This window comes from Felis catus, chromosome A2 (assembly GCF_018350175.1).
Source record: "Felis catus isolate Fca126 chromosome A2, F.catus_Fca126_mat1.0, whole genome shotgun sequence".
In the NCBI taxonomy this organism is placed as follows: Eukaryota; Metazoa; Chordata; class Mammalia; order Carnivora; family Felidae; genus Felis; species Felis catus.
Window position 1 is genome coordinate 58,705,732 of NC_058369.1, and position 8,377 is coordinate 58,714,108.

Genomic DNA, 8,377 nt, shown 5'->3' on the forward strand with positions numbered 1-8,377 from the left:
GAGATGGACCTCAAAGCCCACACTCTGGGTTACCACCTTTAAAATGCAGGTGTAGGGGCGCCTGGGTGGCTCAGTCAGTGCAGTGTCCAACTTCAGCTCAGGTCATGATCTCACAGCTCGTGAGTTCGAGCCCGGCATCAGGCTCTGTGCTGACAGCTCAGAGCCTGGAGCCTGCTTCGGATCCTGCGTCTCCCTCCCTCTCTGCCCCTCCCCCGCTCATGCTGTCTCGCTCTCTCAAAAATAAATAAATACAAAAAAAAATTTTTTTTTTAAATGCACTTTCTGTGGTTCTCAAGACAATGTGGTGGCTTAGGTCTCAGCATGCCTGTTTCACAGATGAGGAAGACTGAAGCCCAGAGAGCCTAAGGAGGTGGTACAAGGGCACTAACTCTGACTCTCAGCCTGCTTGCTCTCCCCTGAGGAAGGAGGAAAGGCTGCTGTGCTCCTGGCCAGAAGGCTCCAGACTCCGGCCATCAGGGGCCCCTCTACTCTCGGGGTCACAGAAGCACTGCGTACCCACCCTCGCCTGCTGTTCCGTGCATGACTCCGTACCTGAGGAGTCTTCCTTCCAGTGTGGGTGAAAGATGATGTGTGGCGTCAGCTGGGGTCCCGGGAAAGCCGAGGCCAAGATGAAGGGGTGAGAAGTGCAAGGGATTTATTGCAGGGGGTGCCCGTGGAAAGGGAGGGAAGGAGCACGCATGGTGGAAGAGCCCTAGACCCCAGTGCAGCTCTGAGCCTTCTGAGAGGAGCGAGAGAGAGAGAGAGGCCTTCGCCTGCAGCACAGCTCTGGGAGAGTCTTGCCAGCCTAGCGGGGAACTCCCTGTAGACAGACCCCCGCAGAGGTGCCCTGCATTGATCAGAAATGGCCAGCCCCCGGTGCCACTGCCGCACTCCGCCTTTGGCTCGTGGAGTGTGGCCTCGTCCTACTGCCTCGGTGGGTTCTGAAGGCCAAGAGGCTGGACACCGTCAACTCACTCCTCTCCTCTGGACAGATTCTCTTGGGAAGGGAGAGCCGAGCCAGCGGTGCAGTTCCACAGCCGGGACACTATTCCAGAAAGACCACAGCGTCTGGAGCCAGCCAGACCTGCCGCTTGCTCGCCGGGCAATCCCAGGTCAGTCTCTGAGGCCTCGATGGCCTCATCTGTAAATTACCAGACGGCTGTCTTGAGGATGTGAGGCCCTGCACTTAAAGTGTCCGGCAGAGGGGCGCCTGGGCGGCTCAGTTGGTTAAGTGTCCGACTTCGGCTCAGGTCGTGATCTCATGAGTCCTGGGTTCAAGCCTGGCATGGGGCTCTGAGCTGACAGCACAGAGCCTGCTTGGGATTCTCTCTCTCTCCCTCTTTCTCTGCCCCTCCCTGACTCACGCTTTCTCTCTCTCTCCCTCAAAATAAATAAATTTTTTAAAAAGTCTGGCAGAAACTTGGCAGTAGACACATCGAAAAGACAACTGCTTTTAGATAGTTTTTCTTCGGAGCTGGTGTATCCCCTACCCTTCTCTGCAGAGGGCTGAGAAGACCCCAGGTACAGCCCTGTTTCTTATTTGGAAAATGAGAGCAATAATAGCATGTTCTTTACTGGGCTCGTGAGCGGATTAGAATAGGATGTTGTGTGTGTGGCACTCAACGCACAGTGGTTGACGCTTCGCCCTCCTCCCCTTCCTTGCGCCTTTTAGCATTTGCTTGCTTATCGTGACACCAGTCAGGCCAGGCATGATCTTGTGTTGTCTCCTCACCATACTTAAAAGTGGGGAGCAGTAGCATGCTCCTGGTATAGATGGGGAGACTGAGCACAGAGAAGTTGGGTGACTTCCCCAAGGCTGTCAGCTAGGAGATGGCAGAAATGGGACTTGAACCTGAGCTGTCAGCTTCAGCACTGTCTGATCCAGCTAGTATTAGTGTGGTCAATGTTGGTGTTGCGTGAGCTTCAACTAGGATGGGCCTAGCATTCTGGCTGGGGCACAGCAGGTGCGTAGGCTCAGGGGCAGCGAGCCACAGGCTTTCTCTCAGGACCTGCAAGACACGGGCAGAGTTCCAGGCTTGCCCAGGAGCAGCGGGACCCGAGAGACCATGAGGGACAGGTCCAGGGGCTCTGAAAGCTAAGGACTTGGAGCTTGATTGTGAGGGCAATGAGCAGCCAAGGAAGGATCCCAAGGTAGCAGACTGGTCACTTGGTTCAGGCGACAGGAGTGTAGGCTGCAGTTACCAAGGGTCCCAGCAGCGCCTGGTTGGGGGAAGGCGGGGAGGGAGGAGGTTGGAACTACTAAACTTCCCCTCCTCCCATCTCAAAGTGGGGTTGCTGTGTAGACAGAAGGAAATTTTAGGTAGGTGGGGCTGGGGGTTCTGTGGGATGGCAGACAGGGCAGGTGGCTGCCTCCTTTCCCCAGAAAGATGCCCTCATGCCCACATCTCAATGAGCCTGCTCCCTGGTGGCCACCTCCTCCATGCTGAGTCAGTCTCCATTCATGGAGGAACCCAGCTTCTGACACTCCATTGGAGTGGAGGAAACAGAAGGTGAGAGGCAACTGTTCCTTCGGCTCCCTGGGAATTCCGGTGTCATGCTGTGACTTGCTCCCTCCCTGCCTGGGCCCCTCTGTTAACCCATCGTTAAGATCACTTATTTTTCCAACACCAATTTATGGAGCTTCTGTGTGCCAGGCACCATGTTAGATGTTGGGGTGAATGGATCAGATAGAAATCCCTGGGACAGCCAAATGATAAACAAGATAAGGTAGTCAAATATATAATAGATCAGAAGATGATAGCCACTAAGAAAGAAGTATAAAGCAGGGGTGAGTAACAAGTGCGAGGGGGTGCTGGCATTTCAGATGGCATAGCCAGGGAAGGTCTCACTGAGAAGATGACACTTGAGCAAACACCTAAAGGAATGAAGGCAGGAGCTGTTGTGGTTATCTGAGGGGAAAGCATTCCAGGCAGAGGCACCATATGTGCAAAGGTCCTGGGGCAGGAATGTTCCTGGCATTTCCAGGAACCACAAGGAGACCGCTGCGACTGGAGCAGAGTGAGGAAGGAAAGAGGACAAGGAGGTGCTGGGGCTCAGGTCGGTCACATAGGGCCTGACATGGAAAGACCTTGCCTTTCCCTTAGAATGATGTGAGGGCTATTAGGGTTTTGCGTAGAGGAATGATTCTGACTTTCACATTGTGGCTACTGTGTTGGCAGCTGACTACAGAGGGATCAGAGGCAGGACAGGGGACAGTAGCCATGACGCTACTGCAATAGTGTGGGCAAGAGAAGATGAGAACTTGGCCCAGGGAGGTAGCGGGGGGGGTGGGCACAAGGGGCCGAATTGTGGATAAAAAGAATGAGCTGAACCATTCAACTTGAAGATTCAGTTCCTCACTGAGCCTTGTTCCCCTTTCTTCCTGTTTGGGGCTATCCAGTGTCTCTGTGTTGTTAAATTGAAATTTCCATTCTTACTATTTGCTCCTTTATTCACTCACTCACTCACTCACTCACTCGCTGGTCAAGTGCATCACCTTATTACCTTTTTTTTTTTTTTTTTTTACCTTCTTCTTCCAAATCTTGCTGATTTATGCAGTTGTTCAGCTCTCCCACTGGCATAAGCCCAGGTTTGGCCCTTCTCAAAATTATTCACAGCTATGTCCCTGGACCCTAGATGCAACCCCAGTTTGTTGCACGACCGCATCTCCTGGAGCCCACATCTGCTCACGTAGGGATACGACATGGCCCCTGCCCTCTAGGTGCTCCCAGTTGAGTGGGAAACCGGACATGGTCTGGCCATGTTACCAGAGCTGGGATGGAAAAGACATGGCGCTTTGGTGGGAGCGGGAGAGGAGGCGAACAAGCATCTTTTGGCGCGAGACAGAAAGGATCCCTTAGGGCTGGAAAATCAGGAGAGTCACACGAATGAAGTGGCTGGCCGTGAGCCGACGTGGGCCGGTGGGTTCAGCTCAGGCCCTGGCCAGGGTGCCTTCAGATCACATTTGTAGAATTGCACATGCAGGCCTGCAAAGACGTCTGTGGCTGAGCAAGGCCCTCGGGCCCCTGTCTTGTGCTTGCTGGTCTAAGCCTCGGCCGCCTTTGTGGCGCTTGGGCTGGCACGTGGCTCGCATTCACTGGCCCCCAAACTCTGCCTGGTCAATGCTGTGAATCACACTGGCCAGAGGCAGGATCGGAAACAGAGAGAGGTTGAAACAGCTCACCGCGTGTGCCCCGCGAAGAAGGGATTTGAACCGAGAGCCGTCTGAGTTCAGAAACAATGCTCCATCCACTCACAGTGGGGCCCACACACCCACGGCTTCGGGCCAAGCAGCCTTTCTTCACCAGGAGGCTGCAGAGGCACCTTAGACCAGGGCTGGAGCCCACGCAAGCTGCCTTGCCTGCCCAGCCGGGCACTCTCCCCAGCTCTGGCCCGCGGACGGCAGTCTTGCTCGCCGACAAAGGCCCTTGGCACCTGTGTCTCACAGCTCAGCTGTCGCAGATGGCGGCTCAGTGGGTCTGTGCCCACTGTCCTGGTTACCGAGGCACAGATCTCCAGCCTCGGAGGAGGGTCTCTGCAGGCCGCTTGTCCGGCACAAGGACCCCCGGCAGGCAGCACTTGAAACACAGCAGCCCTGCAGGGCGGGCAGCACCCCAGATGGCCTGAGTGCCGATATGTGGAAGGAATGCGCGGCTTCTGTTTCCCTGGGATCAACCAGCTGCTGCAAGGAGGCCACTCAAGCCTGCGGGCGTCAGTCAGCCTTGGACCTGCCGCCTAGGCTGGGACAACCTTCAGCAAGTCACTTAACCTCTCTGGACCTCAGTGTCCTCATCTGTGAAATGAGGGAGGGGTTTCGCCGCACAAGCTCTGAGACGGACCTCTGGCTCTGACATTCTGACTGCCGTCCTTGCCCCAACGCTGGTTTCATTGGTCCTCTTGTGTGTATGTATGGAGATTCATTCTTTTTGTTACCACATCAGAGTGAAATTAGCAACGTTTAGCAATTAATGCATTTTCTCCCCAAGACTCAACTCTTAAACAAAATTCTGAGTGTTTGACTTTCATTTTAAATAGGTGGCTGTCAGGAAGAATTACACGGCTCCTAAAGAAACACACAGACGTTATAATTAAAGAGATGCCAATCTTGACAGGTAGTAGGAGAGGAGAGGGGATGTGGCAATGAGAATAGAGAAGGGGAGAGGGGAGCGCAGGGCCCAGCGGGATGGGAGGATGAGCCAGCGGAGTGACCCTCACAGGGTGGAGGGCGTCGGCACCCGCATGCCCACTGCTAATAAAAACGATAATAAGGCCGGGGTTGGGCACTTTACAGTTTGCAAAGCGATTTCATGCATTCTTTCAGGATCCGACGACCTTCCGGAAAGGCAGATATTAGTAATCCCATTTCGCAGGTGGAAAAAGTAAGACCAATGGTTCGAGTCCTTATAGCTCCTTATTTTCAGCCACAGAGTGGTACTCTAAACCCCAGACTGACAATCCTCTGGATCGAGGTTGAGCCCCGCCCCTAGCTCTGGCTGAGTCAGAGCCCGGTTAAACTGCAGCCAATTCCATTCTCACCTATCTAAGGAAGATGGGCTGCAAGAGTGTGGGAAACGCAGAGCAAACTCCTCTCCTGCTGGGGGCAGAGCTCAGAGCTCTAGGCCACCTGACCTGAGGGAAGGAGGGCCTTCAGGGGTGGCTGAGAACCCTGGCCCCCACCAGGAATCGATCCCCACTTCCCCCAGGGAGCGGGGCGTGTGATCTCTGGAGTAGAAGAGTCAGAGGCGGGGCAGGGCGGGGGAACTACCCTCTTAAGCCGATCTCGGACAGTCCAGATGCACCTGGAGCGCTGGGTGGGCGTGGCCACCTCAGGAAGGTTCTGGGCAGACCCGCCTCCTGCCTGCCTGCTGCAGGTCCCTCAGAGGTCAGGCTCAGGAGCAGCCTGGACTGGACCTCCTGTGTGGCTCTGCCATGTCCCTTCCCCTGCACACCTCACCCATACCTCTTGGGTCTCTGGCGATGGGTGAGATCACACGGATAAGGGCCTCTGGCCCAGTCGCTCAGCAAAAGTGAGCTTCCTTCCCTCTTCCCTTTGAATCCCGCCTCTTCCCTCAGGCTGGGAGGCCTTCCTTCCCCTGCCCCCATCGCGGGCTCCCCCTCCGACAGGCACCTCATTAGCAGAATCTCTGTAAATAACGCCAACCCGTTAGAGTTACAACAAGGTAGCTCATTAAAGGCACTCCGCTTGTCTCACTTCCCAATTAGTGTTTCTGTGGGTACAGCCGCCAGGACTGCGTGTGACAGGGCACCCTTGGCATGTCGGGGGCCCGGGCTGCCCTGGATCACCCCCAGGGAGCAGTATTGACAGCCCCAGGACTTGATAAGCCTGCACCGCGCCTGCTGCAGCTCGGGAACCCTGGGTGGTACGTCTCGGAGAGAACCAGCGTCAGGCGGGCACAGCACCCACTGTGGGGGAGGGCGCCCCAGACCCGGATTTGTTTGGGCTGGCTGGTCTGTCCCCCCGACACTGACACTGCTATGGCCCACTTCTCCTACAGCACTCTTGGTTCCAGATTTCCACTCCAGATTACTCCGTCCAAACTTACGTGTCCTGTGTCTTTCTCTGCAGAGTCTTCCTCTTACCTTGTTTCACAGGCAAACTCAGACTTTTCCACAGAAGCTTCCTGGGAAAACATTCTTCTCCTTCCTCGGGTGCTGGAGTCACTGGTGACAACAATGGGAGGAATTTCAGGCTAGAAAGGAGAGCATGCCAGGAGAGGCTGTCGGATGCAGGGGTGATGATGTCCCCACGACAAGCCTTTTGAGTGACAATTTTTATACACTTTTTTTTTTACACATGAAAAAAAAAACCCAGGTTCAGAGAGGTTCAGCCACTTGCCCCTGATCACAGAGCTAGAGCCTGTCTTGGGCGCTGGGGTCTGATGCCTCGAGTGTTGCTTACCTGAGCCATCAGGTTCATGCAAGTGGAGAGATCCCCCATGGCCCCTGCTAACCCATCCTGGCAGGTGAGCACAGTCCCATCTTTTCTCCAACTAGGTTTCACTCCACCTGACCACACTTCCTTCCATTTTCACTTTGGGTCTGCGCTTTCTGTTTCACTTTGGGAGGGAATCTGCTCCCAATTTCTCTCCCTCTTGCTGAATCAATAGCTTAGCTGGGCAAGGCAGAAAATGAAATTTACATTCAATGGTTTCCATGGCAACCACAGCCTGGGACCAGCTTCTCCTGCACTTGGGGCACTGTCTTCTGAGAAGAGCCAGGTATCAAAACCTCAGCTCCTGGAGGATGTGGCAGGGGTTTTGAACAGAACTAGAAAAGGCCCAAGTCCCCCTGACTACCACTTTGTCTGGTTGTGTGTTGTATGGGGGAAGGGAGAAAAGCCCTCCCCAATCTCCCATCCCCCCCCCAGCACATCAGAGGCTCAAATCGCTTGTAACATTGTCCTCAGCGTCAGGAGGCTAACATTTTGAAAGCTATGTCTCATGCCAGGTTTTGTGCTAAGGGCTAAAGCATTATCTCCTTTCATCCTTGCTTCAGTCCTACAAGGTATAGGGATTGTTGTTATCCCATTTTACAGATGAGGAAATTGTGCTGAGGGAATATTATGAACTGTGCTCAATGGCTCAAAAAGTCAGAGCCCCCGGACCCTTGGACCTGTGCTCTTTAGCGTTCTGTAAGGGCAGAGTGGCATTCAGAGCTCACACTGGGGACCCAGAGGTGACCCAAACTTAACTTTCTGCTCTCCTGTGGCCCACAGAGAAGGCTCCGGCCTCAAGGTGGAGAGCATAGTCTACACCAGGCAGCCTAGGTTCCCTTGAACATTTTGGCTGTGCCTCGGTCTTTAGCGCTCAACTGAGGAATTCCTCTTAAGGGTGTTGAATGGGTCGAATACGCTAAAAACCCACGAAGCACTCTGGGTAGTGCCTGGCACATGGTCAGTACTCAATGTTGGTAACTGTCAGATTTGCCACTAAGGGTGGGAGACAGACCAGTGGAGTTAGCCACTACCGCAGAGCGTCGGTGTGTGCTGGACAGATGGGGAGAACCCCAGGGCTGTGAGGCCCCCAAAGAGGTGGCTCGCCAGGTCTGAGAGTCAGAGGGGCTTCCTGGAGGAGGCAGGCGGTGGAGAGGGGAGGCAACGGACATTGGGGGCAGAAAAGATTGGCAGGCTGGAAGGAGGGTATGTGGTGTATTAGAGGCCACTGGGCTCACCTGTCATTCCTGCCCACTCACCATTTATTCCTCTTCCAACTATTCCGGCTTTCCTTCTGGAGCCCACTCTTCCCTCAGTCTTAAAGGCTCTGGAGGGCCTCGCTCTGCCCCCGGGTCCACGAATGGGCACATGACTCAGTCCTAGCCAATGAGAGACCTACATCTCCCTAGCTACAGTCATTGGTTG

At 54.6% G+C, this 8,377-nt stretch overlaps 1 long non-coding RNA gene across 2 annotated transcripts; it reads right to left on the reverse strand.

The window, feature by feature from the left end:
* Positions 1–249: 249 nt before the first annotated feature.
* On the reverse strand, positions 250–8,377 carry LOC123383801. 2 transcript variants are annotated; one of them, XR_006594020.1, is made up of 3 exons: positions 8,191–8,377; positions 6,601–6,681; positions 250–5,062 (listed from the first exon to the last, which is right to left on the reverse strand). It is a non-coding gene; the product is annotated as an uncharacterized LOC123383801 (long non-coding RNA). The 2 variants fall into 2 exon arrangements; XR_006594019.1 differs by having other exon boundaries at positions 8,212–8,348.